The 21,638-nt window shown below is 38.1% G+C and overlaps 1 long non-coding RNA gene across 2 annotated transcripts in view; it reads left to right on the forward strand.

Moving 5' to 3' along the window:
• LOC101233878 (ubiquitin-conjugating enzyme E2 E2) overlaps positions 1 to 21,638 on the forward strand; it is a 199,251-nt gene that overhangs the window by 147,600 nt on the left and 30,013 nt on the right. For both annotated transcript variants that reach the window (XR_003958591.4, XR_003958590.3), the window contains exon 4: positions 15,096 to 15,228. This is a non-coding gene — a long non-coding RNA (ubiquitin-conjugating enzyme E2 E2). The remainder of the gene's footprint in view (positions 1 to 15,095; positions 15,229 to 21,638) is intronic.

The raw sequence follows: 21,638 nt of genomic DNA on the forward strand, positions 1-21,638 counted from the left end.
AGGAAAGTTCAGAGATAAAGTTATTCATACAATAAGGTGCAGGGACATTTTAGATAAGCTCTCCAAAGCTTGTAAAATTAAAAAAAAAAAAAAAAAAAGGAGTTAATATTTGCAGATTTTCCTCAATAAGACAGCAGCCTCAACACAAGAGCAATGGCTGTTGCTAATACTGCTTCATTTGCAAAAAATAAAATTATTTTTAAACCGCTTTTACTACCCACTGTTTATGCTAGTTTGTTTACCACAAAAGCCTGTAGACAATGGCAGAGAGATTTTGAAGGACATGCTGTGTGTAATTTCTATTTGTAAATATTATGATTCTGTATTTAAACACAGTATTTACAGTCACATCCGGGGAGGCAGCTGACTGCTCACATTTGGGAGCACTTCTTATTCACACAGTCATGGTTTTGGGGAAGATAAATATACTTTACCTGTCAACTTGGCAGGACCTCAGTTTCCTGATTTTCAGCAGAAAGGGTAGTTCTTTGCTCTAGATTTTTTCAGAGGGAGTGACTGAGGGGCAGGGGTGGGTTCTGTAAGGTGGTGTGATTCTTAGGGATTTTGTCTATTTGTGTAGTTTCTGCTGCAGTAGCATAACAAGCTGGAACATGGAATTGGCATGCTCTTAGAAGTTCAAAAAAGAACGAAAAAAAAACTGACTGCAGTAAAGAACAGAAAGTTAACCTTGAAACCAGACTGATTATCTTTCCTTCAGTTTACTAATTCATTTTCTCCTGTCTAGTGCTACTCTGTTTGACCTTTTACCTCTGCAGAGAAAGTATTCATGTAAAAGTGCTTCATTTTTTTTATTGTAGTAAGATTTGAATCCTGAACCCAACAATAGAATTACTTGAAAGTAAGTATAAAAATGCAAATGAAAATAAAAATATATTTTAAATAAGGAGTATTACTTTATGAAGAAATGAACACCAAAAATGTAATACACCTAGATTTGTCAAACAAGTTAATAGACTTCCCAAGTTAATGAGTTCTCATATTTCACACAGGAACAGACATTTCAGTTCTGAATGTCAGAGAATTGTATTTAAATCATTCTGCACAAAAACAGATTCCCTCTAAAGTGATGGGAATGGAAGTGAACCAACAAATGTGGTTCATATTTTCATGTGATTCTGAAATACTGCTGCAACAAAGAAACCTTGATCAAAGCTTGGTGGTTTCAGGGACCAAACCACCTTACCCTGCTTTTTTATTTTGAAGGTTTGGGGTCAGGTTTTTTTGATCATCTGAGGTTACAGTTTTTGAATTATTTTCCTAACATGATAAACTGAAAACAATTTAAAGTAGGTCAACTGCTTTAAATTTCAATCTACAATTATACACACAAGATTTTTTTTTTTTTTTATTCCACAAGACTCGGTAAAATAGGTGATTTTAAATTGGCAGGCACAGCATCATGCACATTTTATGTTATATGTAGTTCGTGAATGTTCTCTTTTGTGCACTGTACTGAAGTCAGGGAGGGTTTTGTCCCTGGTATCACTGAAACCCAGATCTACACTTGAGTACACAGAACTGAGCCTTCATTTCCCAAGAAAGCTGAGCTGTGTGTCACAGCTTGTCTGTATTGGGGTTGGAAGGGTGACAAAGTACTGGAATTGCCTGGGAAACAGGTGGAGTCATCATGGTTTAGTTGAGGTGCTGGGGCTCGGTTGGACTCAATGATCTTGGAGGTCTCTTTCAACTCAGTGATTCTGTGATTCTTGTGAAATCAATTCAGATGAGTAAAGTATTCCATTAGGGGAAAAGTGCTCATGTATTAAACACTGCTGAATTGACTTCTTCATTGTGTACATCATGCTCTGAGGTTATTCAAGATCAGTTGTGGAGCCTGTGGTATCTTTTACACGAAAGTGTGTCTTGATAGGAGTTAAAATCTACAGGAAATTTCTGTATTCTGACATTTTCCCAGTCACATTTACCATGTTTCACTGGGCTGTATGTTTGTGTACCCGAGTGCCTTTGGGTGGGTGAGGGGTTGCTTTCCAGGGCAGAGCTCCAGTCCTCCATATGCTATACATTTAATTTTAAATTCAGCATTTATGTATTTTGAGGGAGCTGCAGTAACTTGCTAGTGTTGCCTCAGGGAGAAAGGAATTCTTTCATGCAAAAATTGTCACAGGCGGTGAAGTGATAGCTGAAAATAGCTGGCCTTATTAAGCAAAGTTCCTGGAGGTGTTTACATGTCTATGTAGCTGTAAAATAGCCTTTCTTCAGTCCTAAGTTTTTTTCCCTTTCTCCCAGTGTTTCAAGTTAATATGTATTTTGTTATATGTGAGCTTCTGTTTAGGAAAAGATTGTGAATAAAGACTAAAACCCATTTGCGTTACTTATGTGGGTAGCTCAGTTGCTTTCAGTGTGTCTACTTGAGCAAACAAAATAAAAACAGATTTAATTCCAAATCCTTTTACTAACCAGCAGGGAAGAATACTCATTGACCATAATAATAACAACTTAGCAGAGTAGTAGATGTCATCTATAAATGATACACATTTTTTAGTCATTAAGTCACATTAAGCAGTACTAAGTTTTGCCCTCAGCATAAGTAGTCTGTTGCAATTGCATCTGTCTCTTCACTATGCAGAGAACATGAAAGGAAGATTGTGTTTTACCCTATTATCTACAAAATTGCGAAGCTATGAAAAACAGATTACTATTAATAAACAAAATTTTCTTCAAAGGGCCATGCATACAGTTGTGAGGAAACAGCTGCTCTCCCTTCCAGAATATACAATTGGCAAGTACATTAATTTTAAAAAAGATTATTTTGAAAGCATCAAAAACAGTAAAAGTGCAGAAACTGTGACAAGAATACATATGCACATTGTTGTGATTCACTATGATCTGACAGAGGAACACATTTTCCTCTTAATACAGAAAGGGGTACATTTTAAGTCTTTCTCAAGCAGCTGGGTTTCTACTAAATTATAACAAGCAATACAGGTGAACCATTGGTGACTTTGATCATATCCAAGTTATTTAAATAGTAATATGGCCTGAATTTTCTCCACCATGCCTTCCCTTTGCATTAGAAATTAGAGACCGGGGCATTTTTATGTAAAGCTCGTACACCAAACATGGGGTTTTTGAAGAGTACCTACCAATGGTTACAGCAATTAGTAGAGATACACCCCTAATTAATGGGTGAATAGCCAGTAAAGACAGGCAGCTGTCTGGCATGTGGTTCCCATGGCATTCTCAGGGCCTCCACCAAGACCTGGCACATGCAGCCAGAGTATTTCCCTCCCATCCATTGCCAGCAGGGCTGGAATCAGCAGTGATAATCTTGGGACTTGGGGTGTTTTTCCACTGAGAGGTGGATTTGTAAAAAAAACTATTCATTAGATGCAGACCAGCAAAGAGTCTCCAAGTACAAACAACTTGGACAGGAGCCATGTAGGCTAGAACAGAACCAGACCGCAGGATGAACACTTCTGTAGCTCATAGTCATTTGCTCCAGCTGTTTTCCTTGAATACACAAGATTTAAGCAAGCTTGATTAGGATAATAAAGATAAGCAATAGCACATGATAAAGATAAGTAATACATCTCTAGTGTTCATAGGTTATGCCACATGTTATTTTTGCACTGTGAATTTTTGCATGACTGTGTTCTGGGGTTCTCCTCATGGTGGTAGCTCTGACTCAAAGACCAGCCATTTGTCACTTAGTGCAGACAACTTGTAATACTATGAGTAAATAAACAATGATGAGAGCAGGTATCACCAGCAGCTGAGCCAAGGAGATGAGCTGGAACTGAAAATGGGAAAGAAAACAACACAAATGTAATTTTCATCATGCAAAAGAAACATCTGTGTGAGTAAGGATTCCAAGCTGTTGTTGCCAAAGAAATTATAATGGCCATTTCAACTGTTGTTGGTATTTTCTCTTGATGTAGGGAACCTACGCAGTGATTATAAAAAAAAACTCACCTTAAAAATGTGATGTTTAATTCTTCTAGGATAGTCATTGATTATGACTTACAGATCAGAATGCTGGTTCCCTCTTACTAATTAGAAATGTTGATTCTTCATTAGATAAGGTGTCATTTCTCATGTAGATCATGTGTGAGGTCCTGAAAGTAGTGAAAGATCATATGTGAGGCCCTGAAAGTAGTGAAAGTGTTACCTGAAATCTTGAGAGGAATTTTACAGAGCTCTGAGTTCCTCAACTCCATCTCTAAGGTGAAGACTGCTTTCACCAGCAGATACCTGCACCCTGGCTGTTTGCCTGCCCATCCTGAGAACAGAGGCAGAGTACTTCTCCTCCCAGCCATTCCCTTTCATTGTGACCTTTATGTGACAAACAAGCATCCTTTTCTTAAACTGATTTTGCCATCATTCTTCTCAGAAGCACTTTGTGTTTTTCAATCCTGCTTTTAAATACAGGCAAGAATGAAACAAAGCCATTTATAGGAGCAGTTTTCTAATCAGAAGTTCTATCCATGGGGCAACCATGGAGGTGTGTGTACTGAGGAGAATGTAGCCTCATGTAGTTGTCCCAGGTGAGCTCCACTTTACTGAAGAACACATTGGAACAATCTTGTTCTTATAGTGAGGTCTGTGGCATCACCATTTTTGGGACTACTGTAGCAACACTTGGTACTCCAGGTGTGATTTTGAGAAGATTCTAGCCACTTCAGAACAGAAGACCTCCTAACATTAGCCCTAAAGATTCTCCCAAAAGATCCTAGGAGAAAATGACGCTGATGAAAAAACAAGAAATCAAGAAATCCCTTTATATTTAATTTTCAGTTTACCTTGCCATGTATCCAAATAAGTCCCCTCACCCCAGAGACATTAAAAAGTCTCAACAATATTCTGTTGACTAAGAAGAAGCCACATTACTGGGTATCCCAGTCTGACTTTGGCATGTCACCGTTCATTTTGGCTGGTAAGTCAAATGGTGTAAAGTTCACACCTTGGACATAGCTAAGTAAATTGCCTGTAAATGGTGGGGTTTTTTCTCACAGAAGAAGTCAGAGAGTGGTCTGCAATGGAGGCAATCAGTCTCAACCAAGGGTTGAGATATTTTAAGGTTTCTTTCAACTTGGACCTGTGGCTGGTCTCCATATTTGTAGTAAGAGAATAATTTCAAATTAAGGGGGAAAGGTTGTGAAAATGTGTCCATTTGCCAGTAATTTCCAAGTGTGTTTTCTTCTGTTTACCGGAGATCTGGAGAAGTAAGACAGCCTCTCAACTAAATTGACTAAATAAAAGGAATCTGCTTTTGAAGTATATGGATTTCAGAATCAAATTTCCTTTTTCTGTGCCTGTTGGCTTTATAGGCTTGTTTACTCAGGAGGAAATGACTTGTTTTATAATGTGTTTAACATCATGTTAGTTAATCTCTGGCATAATAAAGAGTTGTTTCCTTGTGTAAGCAAGCATTTCACATGTAAGCACGTGTGAATCTCCCACTGAAATGGGGGGGGGTCCTGTATCTAACCCTGTTCTTCTGTTTACAAAATGGACACGAGCAGCCTTGGTTACACAGCTGTATTATATACTTGAGATAAACTGTAAATACTTCTTTAAATTTGCTTCTCATTGCTTCCCCTCATTAATATTTTGGAGCAGTTTTACAAGCAGCTTATGTATAAAAACTAAAGTCTGTATAAAGTGTCCCAAAATGGAAATCTCAGAATCAGGCCCTTCAGAATAAAAAGTTGCAAAATTATCTTGTCGCATAAGGTTTCAAAATTTCCAGACTCTTATTTAGACAACTGCCTAAGGACTCTTCAAAGTTACAGTCTTGAACAAATTAAACTTTAGAGGCCATTGGATAAGTCATTTGCAAGTTGGGGAAGGATTCAATGACTAGTGGACCACCTAGAAGAGCAGCTTTCTGAGGAACAGAGAATATGCAGACCTTGAACAATACTACTGCTTTGCCTTGTAGCATGTATAGTAATCAGAAAGTGTGGGTGTACACATATTAGAAATAATCATATCTAAATCATTCTCAGTTACTGAACTGTCTGACTGTGGCAGGATATTTTTACACTAATATTTTTTTAAGTACAGTAGTGTAAAGATCTTTTTTGGATAGCACTTGAAAAAAATTCTGTCATGAAATCAGCAGTCCATTATCTCAAAGTGAAAGACATGTTAGTTGAAGTTCAGTTGATCCATTCATCACTAATACATCGTCTGTGGCTTTTTTGTCATTTTTCATCATGTCTGATAAAAAGCAAGAATTTGCCATCATTTTTTTTATCAGTGATCAAATCAATATATCAAATGCATTTCAAATCCAAAGCTTTCAGTGTGTTCCACACATTCATGAGAAGTCTTTCTAGCATGTTTGAGTCTGCTTTAGTCCTGTCTACCTCTCTCTCCTGCATTGCCTATAAGGTTTCCACAGAAACTAAAAAGTCAGTGCTGTTTTAAAGAATGCTTTCTTCCCTGCTACACCTCTTAAATCTTCCAGCTGCTCTGGGGTTTGTGTGTTATCTGTCTGCACTTAGTCACCTCATCCTTTTAAATTAGATTTAAAATTTAAAAATACAGTGCCTGGTGGTGCCACCCCACTGTTGCATGTCATGGATTCTGATTAACTTAGAGAAGAGATAATAGTGAATTACAGCTGTTGTCAGCAAAGGGAAATGTTGTGAAATTAAAAAGTAGTTATGTTTTGAAAAATAAATTACAATCCTGGGAAACAAAAAAACCTCAAGGAAAAACAAATTAGGAGCAACATGGAAATAATATCACTTGGCAACTTGCAAGGTTGGAGGTCATGTTAGAAGGTCCCAGCCTATTCATTCTTCTGTGGTGTTTTTCATTCTAGGTACTTGATGTTTTCTCTTTTACTAAAATAGGGCTACAAATCATGCTTGATATAATTTCCCATAGGGACAAATCAGGCTGAAAAATATTTTATCTTTTTTAAACTATACAGTCAATTTCTGGTAGTTTAAAAGAGCTAGAACTTTAGATACTGGTATTACTTTAAAAGAAAAAGAAACAAAAGATGTGGCAAAAGGGATTTGAGCCCATGGGTGTGTAATAGGAGGCGAATGATTGTTTCCTACTCTGAGCAAGGCAAGCCTTCTGTGGAGGGTTTTATGTAATTTTCTTCAGCTGAACAAAGCAGAGAATACTTAACAAAATTGCCATTTTTAAAATCTCATTGTGAATACTCAGCATGCTGTGATCATACACTGTGTAATGGTGTTTGCAGTGAATAAATTGCTGTAGATAGTATAATATAAATAACTATTTTTATACATTAAGAAGCGGTTCTCTTCATGATGGTTTCTATCTCAGGAATGCTCTGAGGACAGGGCTTTGGAGAATAAAACATCAAAGTACTCTTTGAATAATACCAGTCTGCTAAAGCATGAGGATATTTTTAATAATTTTTAGCAATATTATTTAGAAGCAAATTACAAAATCAACTAAGTGATACTTACATTGGTAATCTATTTGATATTAATAATGTGGCCCAGACTTACTAATTTTAAAGACAACACAGCTTCACAGTTTCAGCCAATAATTTTTAATGACTCCCATGATAGGATAAAATTTATTACAAGAAAAAAGGATTTGCTTCATACAGACTTTGGGCACATTGATCAGGTGTGCTGCAGGTTTGTTGCAAGCAAGAAAGAGGCAGGAAACCCTAAAGTAAACTGGTTCTCACTTTGGATGATAAATAAACCTCTAGAAATACCTTGTTAAAACTACAGAAGACTGACAATTAAAAAATGCTTTACCATACTGAATTCCAGTGGTCTCAATAAGCATAAGAAGCAATGTCAAGCAATACCCTGTAATACATTATTGCTCCTTTAGCAGCTCACTGGGATCAGTTTTCCTGTATGTTCTTCCAGTCAGGTATGCCACAAACATACTGATTCCTAGGTGTACATGAAAACGGTAACTGGCTTCAATAAAAAGCCCATAATAAGAGCAGGATATAACCAGTTTGAAAGAATTGCAGCCTGACTTGGAAAAATGTCTTTGTATCCTCCTTCCCTTGCTGCTTGCCTAAAACTACTTTAAAAAGAAAAATATGGTCCTTAATGAAAGATGGTCTCAGTCAGAAAACTGAAAGAGCTGGAAGAAAGTCTGATTCAAAAATTTCAGCTGAATTCTCTCACTGCAATGGAAACTAAGTGGTGTAAGTGATTTGTCTGATGTGTCTCTCTCTACCAAAGCCTTTCTGAGTGACAAGTGGCCCAATCACTTCAGCCTCTGTTTCCATTGTGGATAATTAAGTCTAATGAAAGACACCTACTCAAAAATCATACTTACCTCATCTAATAATATTGATATTCCAACACATGTAAGACATAAATTCCCATTTATATTGTAGATTGGCCAAAAATACTGGATCTATCATAGACCCAAATTCAAGTGTTAGGTCATGGTAAGGCAAGATTTTTCAGTAACTGTTGAGTCTATTTAAAGTAAAATGAACAACTCTTCAAAACTGTAAATATATATTGTAATTCATTTAGAGTAAAGAGTTAATTTACATAGAGGACTTAGAGCAAATCTCTTGGGCCTCGAATTTAATGCTGAAAAAATTCTAGCTTTGGTCTAGATTATAACTAGCAAGAACAATGAGCATCTTCCAGCATTTTAGTAGTGACACTTCTTTGCACCATCTAGAATGAAGGAATTGAGGTGATGATAGTTTTAATAACTTATTTGATTGATTAATTGAAAAGGAAGAGTTTTGGGATTTTCAGCAGATTTTCAGGGGGAAAAATACATTAAAAAAATACTATGCATTCTAAAATTGGTGGCTTTATTTCTTGAGGAAAATTTAAGTCATCAATATTATAGCCCAAGTAAGCATTTATCTCTAATTCTGAAAGGGTTTATTTCTTTAATTGTTCTTTGATTTTACTCCCTGGAGACCAGCCTGCTAATTTTATTCATAGCAGCGTTATTATTAACCACACAACAGCGCCTATTGCCACAGGCAGTCTCAGTGCTCGCTGCTATCTCTTTGTTTTTGTTTTGTAGAAGTGTATTCTTTTGGCTGCTGTGGCAACTGTTTATTACATACATTTACCAAAGTACCTCCTGATATCACTGTAGCATCTGGGTAGGCAGCTGTGACTCCCTTTCCCTTCCCTACGCCGCTGTTGCTTCAGCTCCCACTCTGCTGGCTCTTCATTTTCCAGGGAAGGAAAGAAACAAAATTACTGTACTGTAACAAAGCACCCCAGGAGCATTTTTCACCCCCTCCTCACTTCTGGAAAAAGGTGCAAAAATAGCAGAATTTGTTGATGGCCTTTGGTGAGGGAAAAGGAAGCAGGGTGTTAGGAGGAGTGGGATCTGCATGTACCTGAAGTGAGGAAGGATCCTCCATGATGAAGGGGCAATGATTTGTCACCACACAGCGAGAGGGTGGGGGAGAAACAACTTTCAGGCAGAAACTAGTAAATACATTCACTACAAAGAATAATAGCCAGTGACAAGGGAGTGAGTTATTAATAAGGCTCGAGAGGTGGTGGGTCAGGTGGGCTTCCAGGTTGCAGAGGAGAGAGTATTGGGGCAAGAGCTGAAGAAATTCAGCAGATAACCTGTACTGCTGGCACCATCTGTATCCTAACACTGCCTGTATCCATTACAAAGCTACAGAAACGTGGCAGTGGTTTACAGGACTGTGATGCCACTCCTTCTCAATGGCACTTTTTTTGCATTTTGTTGAATGGGGATGGATGGGTTGTGGAAGTGGGTGTGAATCACCTGGTGATGTATCAGCATAGCTGCTGCTGATTTGCTTCTTCCCAGATTGAGATTATCCAGCAACCACTTCCCAGCACAGCCCCACTGCTCATCTCATGGTTGTCCCCAGGCAGAGGGTCAACCTTGAGCTGTGGTGCAGACAAAGCAAGACTTTTGCTTGGAAGTTAGTTTCATCATTGGCATCTTAGTTTCATTATTGGCACTGTGTTCAAAACAGAGAGCAGAGAGTATACTAAGTTTATTTTAATGAAGCTTCATATCTGCTTCTCAAGAGATGTGTCTCATTGAAAGCTGAATCTGCAGTCTTCTGGTTTGCCATATCCATCTTCTCCCCTCACCAGCTGTGCACTTAAATTATTTTGCCAATCTTCTGGTACTTTTGTATCCACTTTGCCCTCTAGGCAAGAGGCTTCCCAGAAGCATTCAGAGAAAGCCACTAGAGGCAGAATCTGCTCCTGTATATCTGTTAGATATGCAAAAAATGGGATTGCAAGAAACTGTTGTAATACCTAGAAATGGAGATAATTCCGTAACGAGCTTCTCTCCTCAGAAGGAAAACTCCTAAACATTGAAGCCAAGGCTCTGCAGAATAAAAGATGAGGAAGAGAAAGAGCCTTCCATGTGTCCTTCTTTTTCCTATTGTCATAAATTACTGGAGATAGCTGAGAGGGACTGCATCCTCCACAGACTGCAGCCTGGTTCGGGTGTGTGTTTCTGTGTGCTGAGGCAAGTCAGATTATATAATGCAATAACAGGAGTGAATTACTATAGACAATGCCATGGAAAGTGAATTCATGGGTATTAGTATGATATCCCGGTTCTGCTTCATTCTTCACTGTTATAAAAGCTCACTCTCTCCACAAGAATCTTTCCATTTCTTTCTGAATCCTGAGGAATAGGAAGGCCTCCAGCCAATGTGCTTTCCTATTTTATTTGGCCGGACCAGTTCCCTGCCATGTACTGTTCATGTATCAGATCTGGAAAACCATTGAAGTTAAAATCCTACAGGTTTTGTGCTGCAGGCTTTCCTTTCCCTTGTGTTAAAGAGCCTCCACTTTAATGGTAGATACCAGCAGGATTCAGAGACCAAGAACAGAAGGGAAGACACTGAAATAGTCCTCATTTTCCAACTTACCAGAAACACACTACAAGTTTATGCTACCTCCAGTCACAGACACTGGGAAAGCATGTGACCCCCTCATCAAGAAATGTAAGGTAGATTAACAATGATAATATTATTTTGACCAATCTGTTTTGTATGACTACTTGATAATCAAGGCAGACATTCTTGGTTTTTTGACCTTCTTTATTTTCACTTTTTAAATTATTCTCTGGAAATTACATACATTTGTATACAAATGACAGCTAAAAATCAACTGTACTTTAATAACTTCTCCAGATAGGTTTTCATCTGGTATATCTCATGGGTGTTTTTGTTTTCATACAACTCTCTCAATACATTATTTTGCATTTAATATTTTAGGATATTTTAAATGCAGGGAAAGCTTGGTGTTTATAATGCACTGCACTGGACAAGTAGTTTTTAGCAGCACTACTTTCAAGTGGATGCCTGCCTAAAACATATTGAGAGAATAGAAAATACTCCATGTGGCAAGCATATTTTAAAGCAAATTTAATTCAGCATATTTTAAAGCAAAGTTAATTCAGCTCTAGTAGCATTTAAAGTGTTTTGCTAAGAACTGTAACTGATGTCCATACATTTCACCTTCAAGTATCTATGGGAAGCCATGGCAGAACTGAAATAGAGGAGAGGCAAAGGAGAGTGGAATAAAAAGACCTTTTTTGTTTGTTTGTTTGTTTGTTTTCACTCCTTTGTCCTGAATTTCATACACTCATACCAATGTTGTTCTGGAAGAAAACTGGCTCCATGTCCACCTATTCCAGCTCTTCCACTGAGCAAACCTCAGCAGAGGTGAAGTGCTCTGTGGAGGGTCTCATCAGCTGTAGAAAAATAATAGCAGCAGACAGCTGGCCCTTGGCAAGTCATTAATAACTTCAAGTTTCCAGGAACTCAGCTGCCCCTCCTTGGTCCCATGTCACATATTCCACCTGGGAGGTAACACTGGAAACGTAGAGAACACCAGTTCCAGAGGCACACTACAACCTCTCTGCTGGTTCTTTGATTGCCCCACCCTGCAGAGTCACTGGGTTGTCAGCGTCTGGGCTCACACTGGGAGGCTGCACTGCTGGTCTGACAGCAGATCTGTCCTCCTAGGAGTTCATCCAACTACCTTACAGTTCATCCACTTCCACCTGGAGCTGCCCTGCCACTGTTATGTCTCCCTTGGAGCTGACTGTGTAGCAGCAGGTTTGTCGCAGGCAGCACGTGTGTGCTCTGGCCCTGGGTCAGCTGAGTTCAGGACAGATTTACTCTGCCTTTTGCTGAGAGGGTGCACAGCTGAATCTGTCCTTCCAAAGATTACAGAACTTCAGGCACTGAGCTGTTTGGTGCACTTTCTTTGAGATCTGTGGTTTGGTTGCCAGTAACTTTAATAGAGCTGGAATATAAATCAGACTGAATGTAAAACATTTGGGCTTCAGTGTGTTGGGCAGATAGCCATGTAGAAGAGAGAAGGGTAATCAAATCCTCTTGCATTTTAAACCTTACAGGATAAGTCTCTGGCTGATGTCTTGCACATGTGGGAATTTTCTCTGGTGAAGCCTGTTTGTGTTGTCAATACTGTGGACGAATAAAAGGCTTAACAGTTAAGAAAGAAGGAAAACAAAGATAATACATCTGTCAAACTTTTTTTATTATTAATGCACAAATGAAAAACTGTGATGCCTGTGCATGCTGTTGCCCTTAATACCAGCTGTTGCCTGCGCACATGGGCTGGTATTTCACATGGCTGAACAGCCCTGCTGCCAGCAAGCACTCAAACAGGCAGCATCAATAACAGCAGTCTTCCCACACTCTATACAATTTAAGCTATTCTTCAAATTAATAATAATACTTAATAAAGCTTCATCTCTCATTTGCAAAGAAAACCGTCAATTAATGTTAATCAGCGTCCTCAGAATGTGATCAGGCTGGGCTTGTAGCTGGACGTGCTGAAACAGTTCAACTGGCAGATGGAGCATTTTCCAACTATTCTAATTAATGACTGCTCATTTCAAATGTTAATGCAATTAAATAAATAGGCAAAACAAATAAAAATAATATACAGTATGAAACTGCTATCAGAGAGAATTCTTATCAAGAAAGTCAGCCTCACTCAGACCCACAAAGGGCCCAACTGTTCCCTCCTGGCTAAATTAATTCTAAAAGAGCTAGGGCTAGCTTTTGTTACTTATTTCTAACCATTTCTCTGGGAATGACATTTATATCACTTCCATTTTAACCTCCTGGCATCGACTGAGAAATTGCTTCTTTAAGTGTTAGAACGTTTTCCTGCAGAAAATGAGAAGGGATTCCTTTCATATATTAGGGGCTTTTTTGGTGTAAGATTTAACTTGCCTTGCTTCTTGTCTTTTCTATTTAAAATAATTGCCTGCATTTTTTTAGGAGTTTTATGTGAACATTGTATACCATACCACTGATGTAGGATTGCATTTGTTTGGGCTTATAAAGAGTTCAATTAGCCCCTTAATGCCTAGTTCAGTCACAATTAAACCTTCCCTGTTGACTCAGGATTGGTCTTTCTAAAGGCAGTGGAGGTGGTTTTAATTATTCATTCTCTGGGTTGTTTCTTACAGCAGTCTCAGCTGTGCTTTATTATTCAAAGGTTAATGCAAACTGAGAACTGGGTAAATTAAATTTGTTTGGCAGCTAGCAACCTGATGTATTATCGACACTGTGAAATATGGATGGCAACACTTCTGCTATTGTGCCACTTAAAAAGCCAGATTTCATCTTTAAAACAATTGCTAGTTTTGTTACTATGGCTGATAGAAAATGAACGTTCCATAATGTTATTGTCTCTGTAACCCATTATTGTTGAGAAGGCAAGGTAGTTTAGAAAGCCAAGAAGCATTAACAGCTATTATAGAAAATGGATGTAGGTACCATGACTAATGAAGTGCTCTGCACAGGACTGAGTCGTGCAGCTGTATTCAGGGAATCGTGCAGTCAGAAGTTTTAATGAAGGGAGCCCAAGGAATTGCAGGTGAAAGCAGGTTTTATTAACTTCCAGTGAACAAAACGAATAGTTGAGCAATGAACATGACATGATGTCATATAATAATTGTATACCTTGGGTACATTGTGAGGCATGGAGCATAGCCAAGAGCATTCAGCTGTTCTACACACTGACTGATTCCACAAACCCCTGTACGCTGCAGAAACCTTCACTGCAAACATAACAAGAATTGTTTCACAAGAAATGCCTTCAGACAATACCACATCATTTTTTGAGATATCTACCAGCACTGCCTTCCTCTAAAAAATATTAATCAGATATCTGGAAGTCACCATTCCAACTGATCCTAATTAACATTCAGGTCCTGTAATCAGCAGTCTGTGAACAGAAAAGAAGTCTTCATATGCTTTTAGAGGCCATCCTGAGTAAAATACATATTTGTATGGACAGGCATTATGTTGTATGAAAGGAGGCTCTGTTGGCTTTTAGAAGAGTCATGCTCAAGAACTTTTATTAGTTAGTATTTTATTTCATCTTTTTCAGGAATTCACCGTACATGTGAGAGATTTTTCTTGTTTCATACAGGATTTTGTTTTGTACATTTTGAATATTATTTCAGTACTGTGTTTTTAACCAAGGACTTCGAATTTACATAATCCAACACTTCCTGTTGGATTTAAAATAATTAACATAACCCACTTCCTGCTTATATTATTTTTAAGATAGGAGAATGATTGCAGAGCAAAGCAGCCTTCTGTGGTAGTGACTGGAGACTTAGGTTAGGAACAAGTGCAGCTGCAAGGTTGGTTGTACCCTGCTCAGTCTTTAGTACAGCCTGTGCTGTGTAATGTGTGTAATTACACTGCTACTGACTGGGGAGGTAGGTGGATGAGGAGGTAGGTGAAAATAGGATGGCTCATGAAGCAAGACAGTGACAAGATATCTCAGCAAACTCTCTGTATCCTTGCACTGTAAATACTTCACATCTGCCCACTAAAATATTTGAGATAAGACAGTTGAGAATTTTTCTGTGCTTATTTGAATAATTTATGATGTGATTTTAATACTTCTTCCTGGCTGAATATATCACTTCCCTGACAGAGCTTAGGACATCAGATGCATGTTCTATCTAACTTAATGAATGTAATACACAATTTTAGTTTCTGGTGTTACAGCAAAACCAGCAGTACTACTGGTAGAGTATAACTGATGCAGTATATCCTTGATTGTATGTGGTTATTATATTTTTGTTTTCTATTTTAGTGCTGGACCCAAAGGAGACAACATTTATGAATGGAGGTCAACTATACTGGGACCTCCAGGGTCTGTATATGAAGGTGGAGTTTTCTTCCTTGACATAACCTTTTCACCGGACTATCCTTTTAAACCACCCAAGGTTAGTAGAAGGATATTCAAAGTCTGATAGGAGTCTTCTCCTGCTGATATTTTCTAATGTGTGTGTTGGTATATCATTTTAGGATGAAATATAAAACTTTCAAAGCAATAATGAATTTTTAAACTTGACTCTTTTGATAGAAAGAAGTTAAATAACTGGCTACAATTTGTTTGCATGCTGCCAGTATAGCTGAATCCATATGGATTTATTTAGCAAAAGGTTGCATAATTTCCAGTAGCTATTTTTTAAATTTGGATTTGTTTCTAATATGAAAGTGCTTATATTTGAGATGCGCCCTTTATAAGTAGCTGAAGATACTTAATCTTTCCTGTTGACCCATATAATTCACCAGGCTTGTATGGCTGTCTGGACAAAAGTATGCACCTATTTCGCTACGCCATATAGTATCTGCAAGTGCAAGTTACTATAAGTTCTCGCTTTACATCAGTTTTTTGGAAGAATGTGGAAATATGGCACTGAAGTCCAGAAACTGGAGTGACAGAGATTTACAGAAATCATTAGGAATTCTTTTTATAATGCTGTCTATAATGATACCAGCCAGAAACAGAGAGCTGTATCAATAACATATAGGTGACAGATCATCACCATGATTAACTTGAAATGTCAAACATGAAAAATCTAATGGTTAGGAAGACTGCAAAAACCAAAATGGGTGGAATGTGGCAATACAGAGCGTCATATATAACAAGTACTAATAATTGCTGGAGGATCTCAGAATGGGACTTTATTTCTCAATCACAGGATTATTGCAAACTATCTATGTAATGTATTTATAAAAAAGGCAAACATCCTCCTAAAATGCATCCTCTGGTCTACAGAGAGAAGGAATTCCCAATGTGAGATACATGATGCTTGGAAGTCCTTATCTGGAAGACTGAGGGCAAATCTTAGCACACATGTTCAATAATTGGAACAGAAACCGGGAAAATTTATCCCACAGAGCTGTTGATAAAATCAAATAAATTGATGGGGCTGTCTTCCATGAAACAAAGTAAAAAGAGGTGCATTGTTCACCTTGCCACTCTGGAGAATGTGTCTGAAAGACCCCCTTGGAAAGAGCTATGAGATCAAAAATATTTACCTTGTTTCTGATGCATTTATGAAAGGATGGGTGTGCCATGTTGGTCTATAATAGAAGGATATTGCATTAAAAAAGAGAGAAGACAGTTCCTGTTTGATTACTTTGAGTAGATTATTGAAATGTAAGTGCCTATACATAGAATTTTAATGCCACAGTAGTAATGTTTACAGTAGTAGATGACATTGATATTACCAGGAAAGGCTTTGTAAAACAAATGAGAGATGTGAATGCAAAGCACTTGTCATTTTGTAAATTGAACTTTCCCAGCCAGTAACCTAAAAATGGGTGAGTATAGCAGTCTAACTTTGTTTCCCATTTTTAGTGTTCCAGTTTATAGAAGCCTTGATGTCACTGAGAGGTCTTAGAGCAGTTGTACACCTTGCTGACTGCACAGTTTCAGATTTAAGCAGCTGTTGTTGCACAATGAAGAAAGAATTTTAAATTTTATAATGTCTCCTTCACTTTGTTAAAGCTCTGGGCACGCTGAGCTGGGGTCAATCCTGTTCTGTTCTTCCCCCGTCCTGTTTTTCCTCCCTCCCCCCAGTCCAGCCCACTGTCTGGACAAGGCTTGTTTTAACAAGTCCTATGTATTTACTTATTTCTTGGGCTTAGTTTGTTTGTGCTGGCTCCTGTGAAGGGTTCAGTCCCCCCAGAAACGAAAAATTATAATTGTTAGGGGATAAAGTGGCTTTATGACATATAAAATAGAGCTTGAAGTTCTCTCAGAGAGCTAATACAGAAGAACTAGCTCTGAAAGACAAGTTACAGGGAGGTCTTTTGTCATTCTCTCTGTTGAACCTGTTGAGTCTTGAGGCAGTGTATACAATAGACACCTTTTTTAAATAGAAGTTGAAGGTTCAGTTTGCTATTTCACCACAAGGTAAAGTCTTTTTCAATCTGCACTCAGTTGTGCTTGGCAACTGTGTTATTTTGAGACATGAGTAATGCAGCTGTGCATTGCTTATTAATGAAATGTCAAGCGAAGAGGTGGTTCTTGTCCTGCTTCGTAATAGATTTGATTGTCTGCCTTTATCCTGATGCCAGTTGTCACTGTAAGAAATGTGTGCATCTAAATCATATGCAAATGTATTGCTTGGTAAAGGATAAGAGAATTGATGATGCCATATTGTCTCAGTAAACGACCAGTTTTATGTTGACAGGAATTGTCATCTGTAAGAAAGTAATGGGTGTGTGTGCACAGGGGACTAATGTCAGATATAACTGTGTCATAAGCCTGTGTTGAACACATGGATTCTTACTCTATTCACTTCAGCCACAGTTCTAAATTACCCCTATTTTCAGTCCTGCTGTATGACCTCAAAAACTGTTGCTATTTCATTAGATATATTTTCCAGACCTTACGAAATTCATTCATAATTAAATAGTTAGGGAAATCCCTTTAATTAAGTAGCATGGGAAAACCACTTCTTATCATAAGGTAGCTGCCTGTCAGCACTGCTGGGAAAAGGTAGTTAAATATGTTCTCCCCAAGCTGATCTCTAGCAAAAGAAAGGTCCTGAGTACGTGGAACGTACCTCATGGCCTCACAGTACACTGCTATCTGTGTCACTGGGTGTTGGCATCTCTTCTACTTCTCCACAGATTGAGGAAATTTGTGATATTTTGTGCTATTCTCAGAATCATGTATTATAGGGTTATGGGCATAGATGATTTTAGACTTCTTTGTAGTTATATTCTAATTTTTTCTAACTCTTTATGGCTCTATCATCTTAAAAAACCTAATGATAAAGAACAAGACTGTGAAATGTACTGAGAAAGACATAAAATGTATCTTGAGTGTTGGCAAGATTACCTCCCTGTAAGAACAGCAGAAAGGGTCTAATTCACATTTTTCACTATGATTGAATTCATAAATTACTCCTGAGATTTCTGTGGGCCATTTTCGTCCCTCATTCACTATGAAGTAAGGAAATATTTAAACAAGTACTGTCAAAATTGATCTTCCAAAAATGTGACCACAAAAAACCTGGGAAGAAACAGAAACTCTGTTTCCCAGATGCAATTACTTGTCCCAGCCTGGGGTTCCAAAGCCAAATTCCCACGTCACATAACACTGTTAAGGGGCCTAATCCACAGTGTGTTAAAATCTGCAGAAAGATCCCTTTTCCTTATCTCTTCTCAGATGTTGTGCATTCCACTATCACATCCATGTATGTGTATGTCACACATGGATCTTGAGGAGGGTAAAATAAGTTTTTAAGTAAGAAAAATGCATTGAAAATTTATTTTGGGTGTATGTCTTTTATTACCATCATTAAAATATGTTTGTGGTGTAAACACTGTTCAATTTGTATTATACAAAGTTCTTGATATTTTTTGAGGGATCCAGATTGCTTCTATAAACACTGTTGATGCCTGTTCTGATCACTGGGCACCCTGTTGCATGTTGGAAAACATTAATTAAATAAACAACAGAGACCATATTTGTACAAGTAAAGATGTTTTATATTTTGGTTTTTCTTTTTAACAAATTTACAAAGTAATTTTCATTTGCTCTTCTAGATAGTTAATCTGCTTCTCTAGTTTTCCTTTGTCACATAAAAGAAAGTGAATCACTCTTTCATTCAGGTTTTGTTTAAGTATCTATGCAAATTTTCAGTTTCAAGTATATCTTCCATTTTTGCACCTTTGTAGCCTCCAACATTCTTAAGAGTTTCAAGTTTTATCTCCATTTTCCACATTAATTCTCCTGTGGTATCCACTTCACATTTCAGGTTTTGTAGAACAACATGTCACTGTTATCAGCTTTCCCTTCCAGTCTGCACCAAGTCTTTCCCCTATGGATCCATAGTTTTCATTTTGTCTGTCCTTACCTGACAGTGTTTTTCCAAAGTTAAACCATAATCATTGAATCAAATTAAGTTCCACTTTACCATCACAAAACAAACCATGTGGTAAGGCAGAGTGTAATTTGCTCTCACACTATTAATTTCTTCCCCTTTGAAGTGGGTCTATTTCAATATTTCAGCTGTGTGACATGCCTTGAAACTGGACTCCAAATTTTTTGAGCCAGAGGTGTCATTGACCTTTTCAGCTCTGCTTTCCTTATAATCAATGGCGTTTGGCTTCACTCACAATTGCAGCACACTCACGCAGAGGAGGGAGTTGCTCTTCCCCAAAAAAGTTCACCTGGGTGTCACCAGTGCAGCTTGATAGGAATGATGGAGGGCCAGCCCATCTCTGCAACTCTGATTGAGCTCTACAACCAAAAAACAAGACCTTTAGAACAGCTTCTCTGAGAACTAATTAGCTTTGGCTTTCTGGGAGGCTCTAGTCAATTAAAAATATTTCCTTGCTTCCAGTGTGAGGAAGCTGCTGTAGCGCTGCAGAAATGAGCTGAGCACCTCGGTGGCTGAGTCAGCAAGAAAGCGGGTAGGCTGCACAATCACTGCTCTCCTCTCGGCTGCATCCTCAGTGTCACATTGGTTTTATGACATGCCAGACAGAAGGAAGGTATGGAACACAAAAAGTGAGGCATAGATGTGGTGATGAGCTCAGTTTCTGCTGAAGGCCAGATGCTGAGGCTTCAATCTCAATCACAAGGTGAGGTTTCACTTCAGCCCAAAAATACAGAACATCTCTTGTAGTATAAGGGACTGAAAAATAGACAAAACTGTGCCCTGTTCAGAGCAGAAATGAATAAAAATTCTTAGGTGACGTGCCAAGGAAATAACCTTATATTTTTTCAGTGGCTTAATGACCCCTTCAACCTTATTTAGAAATACCTTTGAGATTTCTTTTTCCTGCTATCTTCCTTTCATCCTTAATGGATTCAGACAGTTCACTCCTTGCCTTTAACAGATGAAAGGTCTCTCTCTCTCTCCCCCCTCCCCCCCCCCATCCCATTCAGCACCCCAAAGCTCTTGTTTGGGGTGTTGAATGGGATCTAGCCATGCCTAGATATCTCTTGTGGGAGGATGTGTGTGTGCATATCTGTGGGTGTACATGTATGATTATATGTCCCTGTGTATTTGAGTAGGGGATATCACATCTTTTAGTCAGCCTGGTCCGACAGAAAGAATTTCACCTCAATTTCTGTCCTCAGTCCACATAAGAAATCAGTGAATTCCCCAAGTATGCAAGGTTTTGATCCGAGATCCTTTAAAATTTAGTGATCAATACAAACACCGCAACTTTGTGTACATTACACAACTGAAGTAAAGGCAATAATTTCATTATTCTGCATACTCTCCCCCTGGAGCAGGAAGCTTTGACAAATCAGGAAGCTATACCAGATGTTTGTAGAAAAATGAATGCTCTTCAAGAGAACTTTCCTCCCAGGAATTGTCACTGAAGTGGAGTCTGATTTTCCTCAAGAAAAATCTTTATTAATAACTTCTACTCTCATATTTGACTACATTCAGTCTGTTACAGTGTCAATTCAATTTAGCTGTGGCTGATACAATATGGATATATCTATCATCCTAGTATTCAGCTAGCTGTATTTTTGAATTTGAGTGATTTATAGAATCTCTTAATCCCAATTCTACAATTAATCTTGCTAGGGACTTAAATCTCAGCTGACTGAAAAATGGTTCATAGGACTGGAAAGCTGCAATATGCTAAATCACCTTTAAATCAAAATTAAAATAACAGAAAACTCTTCTTCCTGCATGTAAGTCTCCTATGCCTATCAACTAACTGAAAAACTATTCTCAGCACTTGGAAGCCTAGATGGTTTAAATCAGCTGTTGGACTACAAGGGAGGCCCTTTTCCTTTTTAAACGTAATTCACAATGTCTATGGAGTCTGATCTTAATGGCAATATTAAACATTATTCAGGGTTTTTAATACCTAGTTGTAATATAGCACTAATCTCAATGCACTAAATATCCTTTTGTGGAATTCTTCTTCTATGGCAGACATTTTCAACCTATTTCAACCCTCTTGTCTGAGGGGCAATTCTTTTTCTTCCTGGCTTCTACTCTACATGTTCATACTTCTTTTATATGTGATTATCTGTTAAGGATGCTTTTATCTGCAATGTAATAGAAAAATAGTGCTTACAAGTGTAGATGCAAAAAAATAAACATTCCTTGGTATTTCTAACCTACGTTGTTAAAATGAACCTCACTACGCAGATATGCACTTTAAATTGCATTTATCACTACTAACACTCTTTACACTTGAAGCTCTAAAACTCCCTAAGTACAGCCCATTTGACTGAGCCCTTTTTACCATCTCTGCAGCCCTGATGCAGGCAGGGCTTCAGTCTGCCTCCTCTAGGCCCCCTTCCCAGATATTGCCATCATAAGGGCAGCCTTCAAATGCAATAGTCTCCTGTCAA

The sequence above is a fragment of the Taeniopygia guttata genome, chromosome 2 (assembly GCF_048771995.1).
Source record: "Taeniopygia guttata chromosome 2, bTaeGut7.mat, whole genome shotgun sequence".
Classification (NCBI taxonomy): Eukaryota; Metazoa; Chordata; class Aves; order Passeriformes; family Estrildidae; genus Taeniopygia; species Taeniopygia guttata.